General features: G+C 41.4%; 1 protein-coding gene across 3 annotated transcripts in view; it reads right to left on the bottom strand.

The window, feature by feature from the left end:
• SPECC1 (sperm antigen with calponin homology and coiled-coil domains 1) overlaps nucleotides 1-23292 on the bottom strand; it is a 286549-nt gene that overhangs the window by 199521 nt on the left and 63736 nt on the right. The window lies entirely within an intron of this gene.

Here is a 23292-nt window from a genome sequence, read left to right as displayed (position 1 = left end):
TGGCCTCTTTGCCCTTGAATTTAACCAGCTCAGCAGGTCCCCTGAGCAGCCTATTTTGATTGGACTGTGCTCTCTAGAACATTGTTGGTAAACCAAAGACCTGTCCCCGGTTACAATCTGTTCCATTAGATTGTCATTGGTTTTGAGCTGACTTAAAAGACGGATGGAAGGATTGGCTCTTTGGGCTAGCTGATCTTCATGTGCTGCCTTTGGCACTTCTCCAGCTGAGCTTGCTAAGGCCCAGATGTTCACTTCCAATGTAAAATGCCAATCCATGTGAGATTTCCAACTTCAGTAGTTACCCATCAAATCCATGGTAATTCTATGGCCTTCTTCCACCAGTTTCTGGACTTCAGACAATTTCTCATTCATCGAGGTTTGATTGGGCTCATTTGGTGGTCTTCCTGACCATCCTTAAAATGCTTGATTCATCTAAAATCTGTTTGCTGTGGGATAGCATCCCTGTAAACTTGTTGCAAAGCTTCAATGATTGGGGAAATGAACACTTGATTTTGTTCAATTTTGATATTAGCCTACATTCAAAATCGTTTCCCCCCTTGGTACAAAAATACTCGCATTCATTTGAAAGCGCCCTAATGCAACCGGACAAGAATATGATTCAAAGAATTTGCCCTCAGCCGTTCACTGATTGCAGAGACAAGTTTAAACAGGTTTTGTTGTGGGGTGAGATAGGGGGTGTGAGGGGGGAAGGGAGTGAGAGAAAATGTCACCACATTGCACCACGCCTCACCACTGCTGGTCCAAAGTGCCATACTCTCCTTTCTCTCCACGGTCCCTGCAACTGCTTCTGAACCAGTGTCTCTTTTGCCCTTGCCTCCATCCAGAGCAGGAGTGCAGGGGGTTCAACCTACCAGCAGCTCTAGGGGAGAAAGGCTGCTCTGATAGATTTATCGTCTCAGAGATCCTAGGGGCAATTCTACTCTGTCCTACAGGGACAATTATGAATCAGTGCAAAACAGATGGCAGCGGAGTTTTTTGTTGTTTCTTTTCCATCCAGAGTGATGCTTTAAAAATCTAGGTCAAATCAAATCACGCCTCTACTTATAATGCTCCAGTGGCTTTCTGTCTCACTCAGTGAAAAAGAAACAAAGACCCTGGAATGACCTCCGAGACCCTAGAGAATCTTTTTCACCTCCCGTCTGAAGCTTCACGTTTCCCTCTTACTTTGTTCTAGTTACACTGACCTTCTTGATGGATCCCAAGTAACCCAGTATATTTCCACAGAAGAGCCTCTGCACAGAAGAGTCCCACTTCCTAGAACCTTCTTCCCCCAGATACATTATGTAGACCGCCGTTTTCTCACTGCCATGGGGTCCATTCTGATTCACAGCCCAGACTGTGACTGTGACTCTTAACAGGAGTAGAAAGCCCCGTCTTTCTCCCGTGGTTGTTGCGAACGGCTGACCTTGCGGTTACCAGCCCAACAAACATATAACCACTGTGCCACCAGAGCTCCCTTCGTGGGTCTCTATTAATCATGCACATTAAACAGTAAGCCAGGCCTCCAGCAAGTACATGCCTCTGCTTGGTTGACTTCCTTAATACTTATCACCATTTAATATCCACAATTTACGATGAGGCTCCATTCTGATGATATGTCAATTCTGATGTGAAGCTGAAAATCTCTGTTTCTCTCCCCCCCCCCCCACTATTATTGACTCTTATTATCAGTATCTTTAAAAATTCATTTTATTTGTCTTTGGGGATTGGAAACATTACTTAGGAAATTGCAGGTGTATTTTAACATGGTGTGTAGTACATACTCCTTAGGATGAGACGTGCAACCAGGACAAGAACAAAGAACAGCACACGGTGGTTAAGTGTGGTTTGTTGTAATTCCAGACATTGTCAGTCGAGGTCCACTTGTATAGCGTTATTTGTTTACTGATTGGCTCTTCTAGGGCCTAAGCTTCAAGAGAGCAGAGGCTACGAGTGAATGAATAAACACACTTACAGGCTTTCCTTAATCACACACTGCTTTCTGTTAGTTGTCAGTTTGGACCCAGGAGCAGCTCTCTGAGCGAAAGATATGGCAGTCTGCTTCTGTAAATATTTACAAACTTGAAATCCTATAACCATCTGTCCTATGAGTCACTGTGAGTTGGAATTGCCAGAAATGGGATTGTCTTTGGGTTTCGTTTAGGAGTAGTGTCGTGATATCAGTCTTGGAGAAAGGGCAGCTGAAATGCTCCTTAAACGTGAAGATGGCAATACTTCATCTTGCTTATTTTGGCCATCTCATCAGGAAAGACCAATCGCTAAAAAAAGTGGGGGGCGGGTATCATGTTTGGTCCGGTTTCAGTAAAAACAACCAAACAGGAAAACCTTCAGTGAGTTAGGTTCACACAACAGCTGCAATGAAAGGCTCAAACACAATAACAATGAAGGTGGAGCAGGACCAGGCGAGAAATCATTCAGTGAGACAGCGATGAGTTGGCAACTGCCACCACCGCCAGTGCCGTTACCATGAGTTGGTTTCTCCAACAAAAGTGCTTAATCAAAGGCTTGGCTCTGTAGCAGTTAACTTACAAAACCAAGCAGAACACTGAGCGCATAGAAATAAGTGTACCAAAGAAAATAAATGGCGCAAGGTCAATTTAGGATAGAAATGTGTCTAAGTTCAGGCCCAAGTCACCTTTTTAAGGTGAACAATGAGCTCAGAAAAAATGGCTGACTTCTCAAGATAGTTATGGACGGATAAGCAGATAAAGGCTGAGTTTGTGAACACTGAAGAGCCATAGAACTTTAATGGAATATTGATCCATAAAATGTTAAGCAATTAATTTGTCTCTCCTTTTGAAAACCAGTCAAGTCGCCAACCCTCAAATCATCTGAAACTTCGCCTTACTCTCTCAGCATCGAATACGAGCCCTTATTTTATCTTCTTGACAGTTTTCAGATCTAGCCCCCCTCTTCTCCTCTCCCCCTCTTTAATTCAGGTCTTCCTTCAGCTCTTGTTAAACAAAACCACGCATCGCCCTCCATTCTGTGCCGCCTCGTGTCCACCAGAGAGGGCAGGATAGAACTGCCCCTGTGGGTTTCTGAGCCTGTGACTGTGGGGGTAGAAAGCCCAGCAGATCAGATCTTAAAAGGATGACTCAGTTAGTTTTCCAGCTCAGTTTTGTTACTTCTCAAATCACTCCTCCACCCAACTTATCACAAATGAAAATCTGACCACATCACGTACACTTTTAAAGCTTTCTACTGGCTTCCCTTGGTCTCTGAGACAGCGGTTCTCAACCTTCCTAATGCCGGCACCCTTCAATTCTCTGTATGGTGGTGACCCCCAACCATACCATTATTTTCGTTGCTACTTCATAACTGTAATTTTGCTATGAATTTTGTTATGAATCATAATTAAATACCTGATATTCAGGATGTATTTTCATTGGTAGAAATTGAATGTAATTAAAACATGGAGATGAATCACAAAAACAATATGTAACTATAGATTATGAAATATTTTATTTCTAATGACAAATCAATGAAATTCTGTCTTGAAGCATGGTGTAGCATGGGTAACAGTCTTCACGCTGGGTATTTGTATGTGAGCGTACCTGCATGTGGGAGGACCTGCCTGGAGACAGATAGAGGAATGGTGTCTAAGCGGTTCCTAAGACATTCGGAAATATGTGTTTTCTGATGGTCTTAGGCGACCCCTGTGAAAGGGTCACTCCATCCCCAAAGGGGTCGCGCCCCACAGGTTGAGAACCGCAGCTCTGAGATATACTCTCCCTTTCTTCAGCATGGTACACAATAGCCTTTTTATAATCCTGTATTGCTTCCTAATGCCCATAATTTTAGTTTGCTTTTTCAAAAGTATGCACTTACACATTATGTTCCAGCCACATTCAACTATGTGCAGTTCCCTCAACAAACCCACTTGTTTCAAGTCAATATGCTTTTATACCTGTCTTATTATTTGTTTTTTTTTCTAATAGTAGTAAATATCTATAAGAAAATATTTGCAGGGGGGAAAAAAAGAGGACCTGATGCAAAGGACTTAAGTGGAGAGCAAATGCTTTGAGAATGATTGGGGCAGGGAATGTACGAATGTGCTTTATACAATTGATGTATGTATATGTATGGATTGTGATAAGAGTTGTATGAGCCCCTAATAAAATGTTTTTTTAAAAAAAGAAAATATTTGCCAACCCCAAATTTTACATGTACAATTCAGTGACAGTGATTATATTCATGTCAAGTAACCCTCACACGTTCCTTGTGCCGACTAGCTTGTTCAAAATTATCCCATCATCATGAACAGAAACTTGACGCCCTGAAGCAATGACGTCCCCTTTCCTTCTCTTTCCCACTTTGTTCATACATATGCGTGCCTATTTCTAGTAAGTGAGACCATACAATAGTTGTCCTTTTATGAATGAATTCTCTCAGTCAGCATAATGTTTCAAGGTTCTTCCGTGTGGTGCCATACATCAGGCCTTCATTTCCTATTAGCTCGTGGTGGTGGTTAGGTGCTGTCAGGCGGTTCCAAGTCATAGGAAGCCTGTGTACTTGACAATGAAACACCGCCCAGGCCTGTGCCATTCTCACCACCGGTGTTCTGTTTGAGCTCATTGTTGCAGTGCTGCGTCAGTCCAGCTGGTCAAGCACGTTCCTCTTTGACACTGCCCCTCCACTTAACCCAGCACGATGTCTTCCCAGGGACTGGTCTCTCCTGACAACATGTCCAAAGTACACGAGACAAACCCTAACTATCCTCCCTTCTAAGGAGCATTCTGGCTGTACTTCTTTCAAGGCAGACCCGGTTGTCCTCTGGCAGTCCATGGCATTGTCAACATTGTGTGCTAGCACCGCCGTTCAGATGCGTGGCTTCCCCTTCGGTCTTCCTTATGCAATGTCCAATGTTCATGTGCACGTGAGGCTATTGGAAGCACCATGGCTTGGGTCAGGCGCACATTAGTCCTCCAAGTAATATTCTTGCTCTTCAACACTTTAAAGATGTCTGATACAGCAGATTTGCCCAACGTTGTTTGCTCTCTTGATTGCTGCTTCCATGAGCATTGATTGTGGAGGATTTTTAAAACAATAAACGATTACATATAAAATTGCAGGAGAAAGATGAGGCTTTCTGCTCTCGTAGAGAGTTGGTCTTAGAAACCATCAGGGGCTACCTGTGGGTCTCTACTAACTTGCCCTTGAGGATCTCTGTGAGTTGCAATCAGTATCCTGACAATGAGTTTGGTTGAGTACATATAAAATTCCCAATATATAGCTATCTCTTTCCTACTAGACTGCTATGGACTGAGCCTAAATTGAAGGTTGGAAAATAAAACGGCTCTTAATTTTTACTGAACATCTAAAATGAAGTGCCAAGCATTTTTAATAGCATGACATAAAACTTTAACAACAATATTTCTGATGAAACACTTTGTATGTATACAAACATTAAGAGAAACACTGTCAGCCTAACTTTCCCAATTATCAACACATGTCCAATTTTGTTTGTCTACTGACATCTAGTTCTTCATCCATCCTCAGTTACTTTGAAACACATTGCAGTCTGTTGCATTCAGTAGATATTTCAAGATGTATATCCACAGATAATGAATCTCTTAAAAATTAAACCACAATTCCATTATCCCAAATAAAAAACATATTAACAATAATTGTGCATCATCAAATAACCAGCCAGACTTCAAATCTGCCCATGACTCAAGACTTTGGGTGAAAACAAATTACCCAAATGATGACCTCAAACTTAAACCAACTCACAGAACTTTAGATATAAGTCAGTTTGGATTACTCAGATAGCAAGTACTTTCCACTTGAGCCTTGCAAAAGAACTCCAGGTATCTGTTTCTGATGAAAGACCACCCTATTTTCAGTTTGGGAATAATCTTAATTACACAGTATAAGCCAAATAGAAGGATTCTGTTGTTCTTGTTATAGTGAGTCGATTCTGGCCAACAACACAAACCTACCAAACTAAACACACTGCTATACAGATGATTCCTTATCGGAGTGACCCTCGCAGGATTTCTGAGGCTTACATCTTTACAGGCGCAAGAGCATCATCTTTCTCCTGAAAGATGGTTAATGGGTTTGAACTTGTGGCAAACTTGTGGTTGGTTAGTAGTCCAATTACCCAACAGTGCCACCAGGGATCAGCCTTCAACAACACAGAAAAACAAAACAAAACTCCCTGCCATTGAGTGGATTTTTGACTCAAAGTAACCCTACAGGAGAGTAGAACTGACCCTTTGGGGCTCCGGGGCTGTAAAACTTTATGGAAGCGGAAAACCTCATCATTCTCCAGCAGAACAACTGGTGGTTTCAAACTGCTGGCCTTGTGATTAGTAGACCAATGAGGAACTCCATCACCAGAGAGGTCTAATTAGTGGGAAATTGTTGCTGTCAAGTCTACTCTGACCTTGTGGTTAGCAGCCCAACTGTAGAGCAGGCGTCCTCAAACTACAGCCCGTGGGCCACACGAGGACATTTATCTGGCTCACCGGGTGTTTTTGCCCCGTTTGTTTTTTTTTTACTTCAAAACAAGATCTGTGCAGTGTGCATAGGAATTTGTTCATAGTTTTTTTTTAACTATATTCCGGCCCTCCAATGGGTCTGAGGGACAGTGAACTGGCCCCCTGTTTAAAGTTTGAGGACCTCCGATGTAGAGGGTTGGCAGTCTACTTCCTAAAATTCAGCCACTGAAAAGCCTGTGGATGGCGATGCCTCTCAGACACAGATGGGTCATCTTGAGCCAGAGTAGAACTGACCATTACTCTTTTGCTTTCGGAGTAGACTCAAACCGCCAGCCTGCTAGTTCGCAGCCAAGCATGTTTGCACCACCCTGTAGCTCTTGCTGGTGGGATTGGGCAAAGCTATCCTGCTCTAAACTCTTCAGGAAATAAACTTGGGAAAAAGAAGAAAGAAAGAGAGAGAGAGAAAGAAAGAAAGAAATGGAGGAGAAGGACATGCTAGACAGGGGAACCAGCCAGAGGACCAACACAACATACTGAGGATGGCAGAGCAGTAAGATAGAAATAACTTGTGTCCTTGATGACGTGCCTGACCTTACCCCAAATCAAACAACCTTTGAGTCACCTACTTTTCAGTTTGTTATACAAGGTAGCATGTTTCCTCATTGTTCAAGTCCAGCTGAAGCAGATATGATCTGGCCAATCCTTTTTTTCCCGTCACAAATAAGAAACTGCCTGAGGTCATGCAGACTAAAAGTAGGGCATAGGAATTTAATTTAGGCGTGTTACCTCCAAAGTACTTGCCTTCTACACTCCACCACTCTGCCTAGCTAGGCACAAGAGCTTCAAAGAGAAACCCAATTTTGGAATTCAGAGAAAGCAAATCATTGTTCACAATAATATTTTGAGTAATACTCAAATTAATCATTGGCCTTCAAGAGTTTAAAGTTCATGTTATATGTGAAAGAAGAGCCCAGACTGAGCATCTGTGCAGGTAGTTTGTGTAACCCCTATGTCCCTAGGCCATCAAGCTGGGTAAAGTAGAGGATCAGCGACAACGAGGACGACCTCGGACAGGATGGATCGACACAGTGGCTTCAACTGGGAGGAGGGTGCAGGGTTTTGTTCTACTGCACAGAGGCCCAAGGAGTCAGGACAGATGCGAGGGCGCCTAACAACAACAACCACAATGTGATCATGTCAATATTGTTCCATTTTGTTTTGTTTACTGGCTCTATTCATTACAACAACTTTGTCTTCATTCTCCCTGAAAAGTTCTTCCCAGTTATTTCTGGAGGTCCCCGAATTGTCACTTCTTTTCACACAAGTCCTCTCAATGACCTTGGTCTTTATGTTCTCTCTTCTTGGAAAGCCCAATGGCAATAGCCTGCACTCAGCTGCAGGAGGAAGCGCCCCTCTGTCAGTCTTCACATCTTCTATCCGGGCACTACTGAAACCCTGCATAGGCCCATGGCTGTTCTTGGCGCAATGCTACTGATGCTGGTTCCTCTACGCTCCCCTAGTTAATTCATACCTCACATCCAGGCCTCCTCTGGAGGAAGCCTATATCTGGCTTGAATTCACACTCTACCCAGAACTGCCTCCCCTCACTTGGAAACCGTGTTTGTATAAATAGAGAGAGAAATGTTTGGAAAGATAATCACCAGTTTAATACTGATTGCTTCTGAGAAGTGGTGTTTTAGATAATACCTAACTTTCTTCTTTGTACTTCTCTATGCTATATGATTGTTTAAAGATATCAAGAATACTTTTAATAAAAATGTCATTCTTCCTTCCAAAATTATAGTTCAATGGTTTGAAGCGGAATCTGAAGAAGCCATAGTGGTTTGAACCCAGCAGCTGCTCCTGGAGGGAAGAGGAAGCGTCTGCTTCTGTAAAGTCACAGCATCCAAAACTCTGCAGAGCTCTACTCTGGCCTTAGGGTTCTATGAGTTGGAATTGATTTGATGGCAGTGGGTTGTGTTTGTTTTTATGCTGAATATAATAGAAGGCAAGATTTTCCATGCCTTAGAGGGGTTTAAATTCCTTTATTCCATATATAATATTCAGTATCTATGAAGGTATGTGTGGTGGTTAGAGTTTGTCAATTAGAAATACCTGGGTGAAGGTAGGGGTGGAGGCCAGCCTATCAATCAGGTTGCAGCCTGATGACACCTCCTTCGGAGTGTGGCTTTTTATGTGAGCAAAACTCTCAGCAGAGTTAGACTCTCTTTTGACCTTTCACCTTCTGCTGGAACTGGATCCTGCTTCTGGTGTGTCAGTCTCCTGTTACATCACCTGCCAATCTCAACAGCTATCAACAGACTGCCGACCTTGGATTGGTTCGGCCAACCTCAGATTAATTTACCTCTGTATCCACCAGCCTGTGGCCCTCCTGCTTCTTCATCCTGCTTCCTATTCATTAGCTTCCACAGCTGCATGAATCAGAAAACCCTTCAACTTGAAAATGACCTATGGACTTGAACTAGACTGTACTAATCTACTTCTATAATTGTGTAAGCCATATTTTGTTATAAATCTCGCTACACACACACACACACACACACACACACTCCACTGGTTTTGATTCTCTAGAGAACTCAACCTAACACAGCAAGTTAAAAAGTATTGTGATAAAATCACAGAAACCTTTATGAAAACATTAAACCAATAAAAATGTGAAGCTATTGTTTCTCAGTCTACCCTTTATTTGGCCATACCCTTTGGAGTTCAGTGTTTCCATTTCCTTACCCCTTTCCCCAAAGACTTCTGTACTCTGATTTACACCACGTCAAAGCAGCAGTTTGGATATCCTTGAGGAACTCATATCATGTTTTTGTTATATGTTCTTTGAGTCCGGGAAAATAAAGAAATCTGAAGGGAAAGGCCAGGGCCGAAGGGTAGATATGGACAAGCTGTCCTTGTGAAATTCGCACAACCCTTACTAGCCTCCAAGAATGAGCTGGTCCATTGTCACGATGGGAAACACAATTCATCAGTTCAACTTCTTGGCCTTTTTCTCACCAATGAAGTTTTCAATTGTGTTTAAAAATTCATCATAGATATAGCATCTGGGATCATCAAGGCTTGAAGATAAACAAACAGCCATCTAGCTGAGAAGCAACAAAGCCCACATGGAAGAGGCACACCAGCCTGCTGGATCGTGGAGGTGTCCCCAGGATCAGGTATCAGGCATCAGAAGACTCAAAACAATCATATTGATGTGAACAAGGTTGGGGACAGAGTGCAGACCCAAAGCCCATCTGTAGACAATTGGATATCCTCTCACAGAAGCGTCACAGGGAAGGGATGAGCCAGCCAGGTTGCAGTATAACACTGCATACAACATGCCTCCCCCACTATCATGACCCCAGTTCGACTTTACAAATCCAGTTAGATCAGAACATGTACACTGGTACAGATAAGAGCTCTCAACACACGGAATCCAGGACAGATAAACCCCTCTGGAACAATCATGGGAGTAGTGATACCATGAGGGTGGGGGAAGAAAGGGGAACTAATTGCAATGATCGATGTATAACAACCCCGCCCTGTCCCTCCACCCACACACACACACATCCAGGGTGACAAACAACAGAAACATGGGTGAAGAGAGAAAGCAGACAGTGAGGGATATGAAAATGATAATAATTTCTAATTTATCAAGGGTTCATGAGGGTGGGAGGAAAGAAATGAGGAGCCGATACTAAGGACTCAAGTAGAAAGAAAATGTTTTGAAAAGGATGATGGCAACATATGTATGAATGTGCTTGACACATGGCTGTATGGATTGTTATAAGAGCTGTGAAAGCTCCCAATAAAATGATTTTTTTTTAATTCAGCATGACTTACTGGTTGGATAGAGGCTAGGGGACCCCCCAAGACTATGGCCTTACCTTTCAGGTGATAACTGAACTCAGCCCTATGGCAGAATAATCACGCATTTAAGATCAAAAGGGCAACATTTACCCAAGAGTAAAATGCTGAGGGTGAGGGAAAAAAGAGCAAAGGAAACAGAAACCCAGGGAGGAAAAGGGATACGTGAGGGGCTGTTGAGGGATTGCAATAAATGGATTGATACAAAATGCACATGAATGCTTGACTGGAAAATTGATGATCTGCCCTGTAAACCTTCACCTAGCTCACAATAAATATTACAACAAAACAAAACGAGATGCCGTCATAAGCCCCCAGGAACACCGTTTGTCCTTCAAGCAAATGTTGTCCTTTTGAAGTTCCAAATCATAGTCACTATGACTTCCAGAGCTGACCTCTCTGCCTTGAGTTTTCCTGGCCCCTCAGACGCCCTCGTAAGCCACACTCTGGGTGAGCCCTTGTTCTTTAAGGCGCCCTAACAGGACTAAGACGAGAACTCACCTGCCACGATCCAGGGATTGCAAACATGCTTAAACATGGTTTATTTGGAATAAACCTACACATGCATAAAGTAGAATCCTAGTAGCAGTGCTTTTTAAACTCACTCTGACATTATGTACATAGGAGAGCCCTTATGGTACCATGGTTAAGGGTTGCTATGAATAGAAATCGACTCCACAGGACCTAACAACAACAACAACAACATGTGTCACTGTGATGCTGGAAGCTGTGCCAATGGTGTAGGATGACTCATAATGGTCATGTTTCAGCAGAGCTTCTGGACTAAGACAGACTACAAAGAAAGGTCTGGTAGTCTACATCTGAAGATTAGTAAATAAAAATATTATGAATTGCAACAGGAGATTGTCCACCACAGTGGCAGGACATGAGACTCCTGGGTTGGGAGGAACTACACAATAGCTTCAGCAATGGACTCAAACATATCATTGATCATAAAGGTAGTATACAAGGGGGTCCCCCCTCCAAAACACAAAAAGTTCCGTTGGGCAGAGCCTTCATCGTATGCATTTTCCCTTCTACCGAACATCCAGCAACTCGCTCTGAGTTAGTGCACCCAGTGGCATCGCTGTGAAGGTTCCTTGTGGTCACAGTGAATTTTTTTGTAAAAGAAGGTTCATTCGAACCTCGTTTGTGTGATGGCTGAGTTAAGAGTACAGCATGCAGCTGTGAAATTTTGCTCTGGGAAAAATGCCTCAGAGACTGTTGTGACATTGAACTCGGCTTACAAGGACAGTGCTATGGGAAAAACTCAGGTGTGCAAGTGGTTTTCTTGTTTCAAAAAGGGTGAGTGTCCATTGATGACAAAACTCATTCTGTATGTCTGTCAACTTCCCAAACGGATGAAAATGTTGACAAAATTCATGCACTTGTGCTCCAAGACCAACAATGGACCACTGAAGACGGGAAAGTTAGCTGGACTATCTTGGAGCTCAGTTCAGTGAATGTTGATGGAAGATATGGGAATGAGAAGGGTCACTGTGAAATTTGTCCCTTGGGTTCTGACTGACCAGGAAAATGAACATCAGACAGCTCTAAAGTGATCCAGACTTTTCCCCAAGATCATCATTTATGAGAAGATATGGTGCTATTGTTCTGACCCTGAAAGCAAACATCAGTCAAGCCAGTGGAAGACACCATCGTCACCTCACCAAAAAAGCTTGTCAAGTGAAATCAAAGATCAAGACGATGCTCATTTGTTGTTTTTGATGTGAGAGGGATAGTGCATTTGGAGTTCCTTCCACCAGGTCAGACTTGTCGTCAAGATTTCTATTTAGAGGTTCTGAAAAGATTGTGTAACTTTGCTCATTGAACACGTACTTGCTCATTGAACATGTACTACAAAAAGGCCCGATTTATGGCAGACGGGGGACTGGTTTTGTCACCACAACACAATGCACCGGCTCAGGCAGCCGTCTCAGTGCACCATTTTGGGCAAAAAACAGCATGTTTCCCTTGCCCCAAGCACCTCACTCACCCGCCCTCCCTCTCCATGACTTCTTTTTGTTCCTGAGAATGAAGAGGGACATGAAAAGACATTGCTTTTACAGAACAGAAGAGGTGAAGAGAAACACCAGGGAGGTGCTGGCAGCCATCCAAACCACCAAATTTGAAAAATGTTCCCAAGAATGGAATTACAGATTTCACAGATGTATTAAGTGTAATGGAGAGTACTTTGAAAGTGATAAGGTTGTTTTGTAAAAAAATTTTAAATACAGAACTTTGGTGGGGGGAATTCCAGGGGTTTTTTTGTACCCCCTTGTTGATAGAAAAATTTACTCCCATTAAAAATTATGTTGCCATGACTCAGAACAGACTGCAGATTAGCTCATTGTGATCCATAAGGTTTTCATTAGCTGATTTTCCAAAGTAGATCGCTCTGCCTTTCTTCCTAGACCCTTTTTTTTAGTCTGGAAACTGTTGGAACATGTTCAACCCTGTAGCATCATAAAAGCCTCCACTGACAGAAGTGCACTGACTGAGAATTGAACCAGGGTTTCCTACATGTTGCTGTTACAAACCTTCTGGTAGGCTCCTACTCATTGTAATCCTGTGTACAACATAACAAAACATCGCCTGGTCTGGCATTGCTATGCTTGTTGCAGGCACTGGGACAACCCATCGTACTGAACGTCTTTCTCCTCACTGATGCTCTACTTTCCAAGGAGAATGTACTTTTCCAGGGGTTTGCCCCTCCTGATAACATGTCCAAAGGATGGGAGACAAGGTCTGCCATCCTGGCGTCTGAGGAGTATCCTGGTGGTACTTCTTCCAAGACCTATTTGTTTGTATGTTTTTGGCAGTCTATGATAGTTTCAGTATTTTTTGCCAATGTAAAAATGCAAATGCATCGATCTTTGGTCTTTATTCATTGTCCAGCTTTCGCAGGCATATGAGGCATTTGAAAATAACATGGCTTAGTCTTCAGAGTGACACCTTTACCTTTTAACACTTTAGAAAGATACTTGACAGTAGATCTACGCAATGCAGTATGTTGTTTGATGTCATGAGCACTGATTATGGATCCAAGAAACATACAATCTTTCAATAATTTTTCCTGCATGGAAGGCAAGAATTCTACCAGTGAATCACCCTCACACCTCAACAATGCTGTTCACAAGACTCCATGTATTACTCTTGTCCTAATAAGAACCCCATCCATGTGCTGAGTCAATCATCATGCTCCAGGCCTTAGATGCGGGGCTAAAGGCTAGAAAGATACAGTCTTTGAAGAAGAGGCGGGGAGGGCGGGAGTAAGACATTACCTATACTTGGCATATACTTGCTCATTGAACATGCTCTCCAAAGGTACAAGTGACTGGGTTCGGTTCAAAGCCATGGAGAGTTATTAGTCAGGAAAGAAAAACAAGACAAGGAAGGATGTGCTAAGTATCTTAACTGAAATACAAACACAGCACTACAGGATCTTTTAAAGGAAGTGGAGGCGGGGGGCAAATATATCCTGTTGTCAGGAGATCAAGACCGTATAATATAGCTGTGCCTTTTGAGCTATTTCTTTCACACTGAGCAGCGTGTCCATGAGTGTCCATGAGTGTCCATGAGTGTCCATGAATGTCCATGAGTGTCCATGAATGTCCATGAATGTCTAGGGTGTAGGAGGGGGATGGAGCGGGTTTGGCATGGGCATGCCCATCCTTGACTCTACAACCCAGCAGCAGGTTCACCAGAGCCAACAAAGTTTTGATTGTGAAAAGTTCGTGGGTATATTTAAAGAACTGGCCACCCAGTCGTTCATGGCACTAAGAAGAGAATGAAGTAAGACTGCAAGGGGGCCATACTGGAAAATCCTCTAAATGCAAGGCAAGAGCTTTGTCCTTGGTTCCTTTCATGTAAGGACGGCTTGAAGGGTTTTGAGCTGAGAAATGGTATAATGAAAATTGAGGTTTAGAAAGATGATGCTTATAATACATACATTGCTCTTGTGTACACTGTCTACTCAACATTTTGGACTGGACAAGGCCCCATTCTGTTGTACATGGTGTTGTCATAAGCTGAAGCCAACTGATGACAGGTAACAACAAGCGATTACCAGTTTACACATAACCAAGCCACCAAAATAATTCCATTTTTATGCAACATATTGACTGATACCCTTAGCAATTTGAATATTTCTGGCTCATAGGTTCCTCTACAGAACAACTGTGCATTTCTACCCCCACCATTTGAGCTGTCTTCCTACTAAGAATTTGAGGGTATTTGTTCCCAAATCTGTTTGTGCTAGTTGCACTCATGATTCTATTTATATTACTTAATGATTATACAAACCACTAAAATATAAGTACAAAGAGAGACACTGTTGCTTCAAAAGCTATGATGACTGTTTAGAGACGATTCAGTGAAGATGAAGGAAAGAGCCGTAAAAGTGAACAAAGATTAGGGAAATAGTTGGGAACATGTAAAAGGATTGTGCATGTAGGACTCCTTTGAATTCTCTAAGCTCTCGCTCCTATGTAAAGAAACTAAAACTGCAACTCATACATGATGTATCATACCTGTGGAAAGATGCTAAAGAACTCTAATCGATGGAAAATTCTTTGGCTCTAAAGTAGAAAATTAGTGATGAACACTAACATAGATGATGCTCTGGGTGAAATAAAAATTTTAAGTACATATATTTCAATTTTTAAGAGTTCCTGTTTTAATTTCTCCAAACTAGTTCTAAACCATACCAGTTGGAAAAATAAAGGGCAAGGATTAGCAGCAGTACAAATCAGGAAGCTACTGTTACTAGGTGACAGTAAGAGACGCTGGGTGAGGTAAGGAGAACTCCAAGAAAAAAATTTAAAAACAGATAGATATTCCAACAAATTTCAAAAACCTAGAAGAAATGGACAAATTCCTAGAAATATATTACCTATTCAAACAAACATAGAATGACATAGAAAATTTAAATAGACCCATCACAAAAGAAGACATTGAATAAGTCATTAAATAAAACCCCTCACAACAAAAACAAAGTGCTGGTCCAGGCAGCTTCACCAGTGAATTCTAATAGACATTTAAGGAAGAACTGATATCAGTTCTATTCATACAATTTCAAAACAGAGAAAAAGATAGAATACTCCCAAACACATTCTATAAAACAACCCTCATACCCAAACAAGGCAAAGATACCACCGAAAAAGAAAATTATAGACTACCATGACTCGTGAAATTCTCAACAAAATCCTGGCCAATGGAATCAACAACATATCAAACATATAATTATATCATGGCCAAGGAGGTTTTGTACCAGGTATGCAATGTGTGGATTAGAAAAAACAATGAACACAATCTACTGCTAACCACGGTCTTTCCTCGCAAGCTTTCTACTCCCCTAAAGAGTAACCGCCTCAAACACCCACAGTGGTGCTTTCACACTGTCCTATGGGGTGGCTATGAGTTGGTATTAACTTGATGGCAGTTTGTTTATTTGGTTTTTGTTTTTGTTAGTTGGGTTTTTTTCCACCACATAGATGAAAGGGAAAGAACCACATGACTGTATTTATTAATCAACATAGGAAAGGCATTTAGTGAAATCCAATACCCTTTCTAGATAAAAACATTTAGCAAAATAGGAACAGAAGGAAAACGAATCCGTATAATTAATGGCATATACACGAAACCAACAGCCAACATTATTCTCAATGGAGAACAGGAACCAGTCAAGAATGGCCTTTATCACCACTTTATTTAAATTGTACTGGAAGATCTAGCAAGAGAGAGAATAAAAAACATCCAAATTAGTACAGAAGTAGAATTATCCCAATTTGCACATGATGCGATCCTCTACACAGATAATCCCATGAAGTCTATCAGAAAACTATTAGAATTAATAAAAGAAGTAAATGAAGTGACTGGGTACAAGGTCTACATACAAAAATCTGTCAAATCCTTCAATATTAACAAAAACAGAACTATGAAAAGGAAATCAGGAAGACAATATCATTAAAACATAAACTACTTAGGAAAAAACTTACCCAGGGATGTAGAAGACTTAGGAAAACCCACAAAACACCAGTACAAGAAACCAAGAGAGATCTGCAGAAACACACCAAGCTTATAGCTAGAAAGACTCGCCATTGTGGAAATGTCACTGTTCTCCAAAATAGTCTAAACACATACTGTAATCACAGCCCAGAGTTTAGCAGCATTCTTTAAAGAGCTAGAGAAACATCACCAATTGTACATGGAAATCAAAGAGACCTCAGATAAGCGAAGCACAACTGACGACGAGCAGAGTAGGACACCTCACACACCCCAATTTTGGAACCTACCACACTGTCTCCATAGTTAAAAAAACCCTGGAGCACCAACAAATAAATGGACCAGTGGAAGAAAGCTAAAATCGAGATGTAAATCCATCTACTTGTGGACATCTGGCCTTTGACAAAGTCCGGAAACCCATTAAGTGAGGAAAAGATAGTCTCTTTAGCAAATGGTGCTGGGGAAAGTGGATATCCATATGCAGAAAAGTAAATCAGGTCGGTTCCTTAACACTAAGTACAAAAACTAACACCAGATCGATAGAAGACATAAATGTAAATCCTAAAACTATAAGGATCACAAAACATTGGGGCAAACTTAGGGACCCCAATGGATAGCATAAATAGTCTACCAAACATGATAAAATTTACAAACAGAAGATAAACTAGATGACTCCTAGAAACACCTATACAAATCAAAAGATTTCTCAAAAAAAAGTAGAAAGAAAACCTACAGATGTAAAATTTGGGGCAATGATATATTTGATAAGGGACTAATCTCTAAAATTTATTAAATATTCGAGCTCTCATCAAGACAAACAACCCAATCCATTTTGGGGCAAAGGACATGAACTTTATCAAGGAAACATTCAGGCAGCCAGCAAATAAATAAAGAGATACTCATGGTCATTAGCCATGAGAGAAATACATGAAAGATCAAATTAAGAATGAAATATCACCTCAACCTGGCAAAAACAGCAGTGATCAAAACCAGAAAACAATAAATGCTGCTGAGGGTGTAGGGAGATTAGAACTCTGAGACATTGCTGATGATACTATAAATAGTACCAAGATGGAAAGTAGCATAGCTCTTCCTTTAAAAAATTAGAAATAGAGAGATGATGTGATCCAGAAATATCACTACAGGTATATATCTGATACAGTTAGTTAATTGTGCCAACCCGGCCGATAAACACATGTGCAGTTACTTGAAGGGCGGAGAGATAAATGGCTCGGTGAGCCTCACCTTTCGAGTTCTCAAGTCTCTTGTGATGATCAGACCAGGTTGCAGCTGCCTTAGCCAATTCTCTGCTTCAGCTGGCAAGTCTCACTTCCTGCAAGACATCCCCAAGGAGAAGACGCATGGACCTACCCCAATGCAGCCCTGGGTGCTGGAGCAGCCGTGTGTAGACCCCTGCCAGTGCTGAGATGCTTACACATTCACTGACTCAGCTTTCCTCCTGCAGTTGGCATCATAGTGTATGTTTTGTGAGATGACAGAGGACTTTGTGGATTGGTGTTGGACATAAGGGTCAATGGGCTAATGTTAGACTTGTGGGCTTGGGCAGCACTGGGTTGGGATGTTTTCTTGATGTGTACTTACCCTTTATATAAAACTCCCTCTTACACATGACTTTCTGTGGATTTTTTTCTCTAAAGTACCCAGACTAATACAATATCCTAGAGAAATAAAAGCCGTGACATGAATGTATATATAGATTCACAGTTGTTCACCACAGTATTATTCACAACAGCAAAAAGATGGAAACAACTCATCAATGGATGAATGAATCAACAACCTATGGTACATACACAGAGTATGATATCACTCAATATTAAAGAATAACAATGATTCAGTAAAACAATTCCTAACATGCTGAATCTCAAAGACATTGTGTTGAGTGGAATAGGTCAATCACATTAGGATAAATACTATGGAACTATTATTATAAGAAATCAAGAAATTATTCATACATAGATAAAAACATTCTTTAATTGTTACCAGGAACTGGAGGAGGAAGGGGAGAGGGACTAACTAGATAGTAGACATGAATTAACTTGAATGAAAAGAAAGACAATACACAATAATCACGACATCTCAAAGTCATGTAAGAGTAAAAGGTTAATAACAGTAAATACTAAGACATATACAATTCTGTAATAACAGCACTAACAACAATTTATGAATGGATACAAAGATAAACTGAATACATATTATGCATGAGTATATATAGGTTTGACAGAAGCTATTACCACCTACATATTTATATGTGATGTAAATATATCCAGGTATGTAGTAAAGCACATGGGAGCCAAAGCTATGAAAATGTCTTAATTAACTATTGCCAAACACCTTGAGCAACTGAGTCACTGAACTGTGGGCTTAGGACTGTAGAATCGAGGGCCACTGTCATAACAGGGTCAATAAAGGCAAGGCTCTACATTCTACCATGGTAATTATCAACTGAGGTCTTAAAAACTTGTGAGCAGTCATCTAATATACAATTATTGTTCTTTTAGCATCTGGAGCAAGGAGGAATGAATAAAATAAAAAACTCAAAGGAAGAATTAGTCCAAAAGACTAATAGACTACAGGAAACATGGCCTACACCAGCCTGAGGTCAACAGAATTAGATAGATGGTGCTTGGCCACCACTACTGACTACCCTGATTGCGGTCACAATAGAAGGTCCTAGATGAAGTGGAGGGAAAAAATGTAGAGTAAAATTCAGAATTTTCAGAAAGACAGATTTACTGACCAGAGACTGGTGGAAGCTCCAAGACTAAGGCCCATCCACACCCTTCCAATCTGTACCAGAATCTTCTCCCAGGAGCTCACCTTTCAGTCAAACAATAGAGCAGTAAAGTGAACAGTAACACTGGTGAGGAGTGTGCTCAGACCAGCAACGACCTGTGATCTGAAGGCAGCACTTGCCCCCTCCCCCCCCAAAAAAAATCCAGAAGACGGGAAGGGGCAGGAAAGACAGGCAATTGGAAGAACTGGGAAGAGTGCTGTTAGACCGAGGGGATTACTATTAATGCCATGAAACAAAATGTGTGTAAGTTGTTGAATGGGAAGCTAATTTGCTCTGTTGACTTTTATTCAAGCCACCACAACATATTCTAACTAAATAAGTGGACAGATGCAAATGAAAATGACAAATGTTGAGGGAGAGGAAGGAAAAATCTGGGTGACTTAAAAAGACACTTCAGCTAAGATCAAAACAGGTGTTAGGGGAAGCAAATAAACATCTCTGTGTTGAGGATGGTGGTTTTAATTGGACATGCTAAGAGACTACGCAAAATCCATGTGAACAGGGCCTGCCACCATGCTATTATTGTTTGCTACATCTCCAGCATCTTGAACGGTGCCGCCTGCAACACAGTAACCAATCCGTTATAGTGGAACTTACTTCATGCCTTTCAGAGTATAACTGTCCTCCACAGGGGGTTTAATGACTGATTTTTAAAAAGTAGATCACCAGACCTTTCTTCCAAGGTGCCTCTGGATGAAGTCAAACCTGCAGCATTTCAGAGCCGATCATGCTCCCCATGTGCACCATTCAGTGACTCCTTAGAATGTAGTAGAACAACACCAACACCAACAATCCCAAACTAACTGCCATTGAGTCAATGTCAACTCATAGCAACCCTGTAGGCAGGGCAGAACTACCGTGGTTAGTTTCTGAGATGGTCACCCTTTACAGGAGTAAAAAGCCTTCTCTTTCCCCTGCATCTAGCAGTTTCTAACTGCTGACTGTGCGGTTAACAGCCCAGTGCGTAATCACTACACCACCAGGGCTCAATCTAATTTGTTGAATGAACATGAATAACTCAACGTATACAAAGGCAGAATATGCATGAGACAGTTTGACCAAACAGCTGGAAGGGTGTTTCTGGAATTTAAGAGTAAATCAGGGTCAAGAGACACAGAGACCTTGTCTATCTTTTAATCCCAGGACCTGGAATAGTTTCTCCTATAAGGAAGAATACAAGAAAAGAGAAAAAAAAAGTCTGAGAAAGGTCTTTCACCTCAATGCATTTCAAGATTGTAAGGGATTTTAATGAAGATCTTCTAATTTTATCACCCTATGACATACCCACTAACAATCTGTTGAGTCTAGAATGGATATCTTTCCAATATAACAAGGAATTCCTGATTTCCTGGTTCAGCATACATATCTCTGAATTAATATGACTATTAAAGCATTCTTCCATATATTAAGCCAATCCTGATCCTGATTCTACTGCTTGGAAGCAAAAAGGAAAGGTTTATGGCTCAAAATAAATAGGCTGATGAAGGATAAAGATGATAACTTTGGAAGAAAAAAGCACTCTCCTAAGAAAGGAAAGCATCAAAGACGGGGTAAATTGTCCCAGATTCTGAGGCAAGTGTGTTCTTTCTTTTTTATGGCTAAAATCCTTAAGTAGGAGTTACGAAAGATAGTTGAAGGGAAAAATCGCACTTTATAAAAATACCTGAGGGAAGTAGCGGGGAAAGGAAGTGGTGTTAAAAAACCCAGGGACAAGGGAACAACAAGTGATCCAAATCGGTGGTGAGGAGGGTGTAGGAGGCCTGGTAGGGTGTGATCAATGGTAATGTAAACAAGAGGAATTACTGAAACCTAAATGAAGGTTGAGCATGATAGTGGGATAAGAGGAAAGTCAAAGGAAATAGAGGAAAGAACTAGGAAGCAAAGGGCATTTATAGAGGTCTAAATAAAGGCATGTAATATATGTAAATATATTTATAGATGAGGATGGGGAAATAGATGTACATGCACATATTTATAGGTTTAGTATTAAGGTAGCAGAAGGACAGTGGGGCTCCACTCAAGTACTCCCTCAATGAAAGAACACTTTGTTCCATTAAACTGACATTCCATGATGCTCACCTTCCTGACACAATCGCTGAAGACAAAGCGGGTGCACAAGCAAATGTAGTGAAGAAAGCTGATGGAGCCCAGCTATCAAAAGATATAGCATCTGGGTTCTTACTGGCTTGAAGGTAAACAAGCGGCCATCTAGCTCAGATGCAACAAAGCCCACATGGAAGAAGCAGATCAGCCTGCATGATCACGAGGTGTCGAAGGGATTAGGTATCAGGCATCAAAGAACAAAAAATCATATCATTGTGAATGAGGTGGAGTGGAGATTGGGGACCCAAAGCCCATCTGTAGGCAACTGGACATTCCCTTAAAGAAGGGGAGGCGACGAGCCAGTCAGGGTGCAGTGTAGCAACGATGAAACATATAACTTTCCTCTAATTCCTAAATGCTTCCTCCTCCGCCACTATCATGATCCCAATTCTACCTTAGAAATCTGGCTAGACCAGAGGATGTACACTGGTACAGATAAGAACTGGAAACACAGGGAATCTAGGACAGATGATCCCTTCAGGACCAGTGCTGAGAGTGGTGATACTGGGAGGGTGGGGGTGGAAAGGGGGAACTGATTATAAGGATTTAGATATAACTCCTCCCTGGGGGATGGACAACAGAAAAGTGGGTGAAGGGAGACGTTGGACAAAATAATAATAATTTATAAATTATCCAGGGTTCATGAGAAGGGGAGAGAGGGGAAAAAGAAATGAGGAGCTGATACCAAGGAATCAAGTAGAAAGCAAATGTTTTGAGAATGATGTCGGCCACAAATGTACAAATATACATGACACAATGGATGAATGTATGGATTGTGATAAGAATTGTACACACCCCCAGTAAAATGACTAAAATTTAAAAATCTAATAAAAATATAAAACATAAAAAAATACCTATGTTGTATGTTCTGGGTTTCTCATAGATGTCGTTCTATTTAATCCCCACAACTCTCTGAGATGGCTATGCTTAACATCATTTTGAAAAATCAGTTACCATTGAGTTAATTCTGATACATGAAACCCAAAGTATATCGGAGTTGAATGTGCTCTATAAGGTATCCATGGTGGATTTTTAAGAAGTAGATAATCAGGCCTTCATTCCAAAACACCCTTGCATAGACTTGACCTTCCAACCTTTCAGTAAGCAGCTAACTGTGGTAACCATTTGCACAATCCAGGGACTCTTAACTTCATATTTTTGTTTTTCATTTTACCGTGGGACTGGATGAGAATTAAATACAGCTAAATCTTCCATGCTCATAATTACGAGTCTGGAAAGCTGACTCGGGTTGGGGAGGACTCTCACGGTGATGAGATATAAATAAATTTTCATTTATATTCCCATGACGGACACAGTCCCTCCAATAGATTCCCCCCTCCCATAAAAGAACTGTCATAAAGGAGCTGCCATATAATATGAATCATTTCTGTGTCTGGCTACTTCACAATGCCTAAAGGTTACCTGTAGATAAAAGCAATCAGGTCCTATAGCCAACCCACCATAAATGTAGCAATCCCTTGGTTGCTCCGGGGGGTTTGAGTTCAACTAGCCCTAGGACAAGAGAATACTCACCTCATTGCTGGTTTATTATGTTACCCACTTATGATATTATCTATTAACTAAGTCATCTGTTAGCTGCAGGATGTGCATGCCTTAAGAAAGATCTGTAAGCCCATTCTCTATACCCATTGGAAAATACATTCTCACTCTCAGTCCTGACATGGGACAAGGAGCCCCTGTACTCCGTTGTCTGCCTGTCTATCTGTCTTTAATATTGTCCACAATCGCAAAGTCAGTCCTGAGGACCCGTTTGAGCGTTGGGGACCCCCTCACCCTGACATTTTACAAATAAGGAAATAAGCTCAGAGAGACTGAGTAACTTGCCCAAAGTCACACTTGTTGCTTCTCCAAGGGGATAGAACATTCCCAGACTCGAAATTCTGCATACGAAGGAATAACCAACGGGAACTGAGGAAGAAAGGGGAAGTTGCTAAAAAAAATCCTCAGCATAACCATAAAGGTGGTTCTCGTGGTGCTCAGGTAAATATGAACACATGGGTGCAA

Source organism: Tenrec ecaudatus, chromosome 10, assembly GCF_050624435.1.
Source record: "Tenrec ecaudatus isolate mTenEca1 chromosome 10, mTenEca1.hap1, whole genome shotgun sequence".
In the NCBI taxonomy this organism is placed as follows: domain Eukaryota; kingdom Metazoa; phylum Chordata; class Mammalia; order Afrosoricida; family Tenrecidae; genus Tenrec; species Tenrec ecaudatus.
The sequence above is the reverse complement of the archived record's forward strand: the minus strand, read 5'-3'. Positions and strand labels throughout refer to the sequence as shown.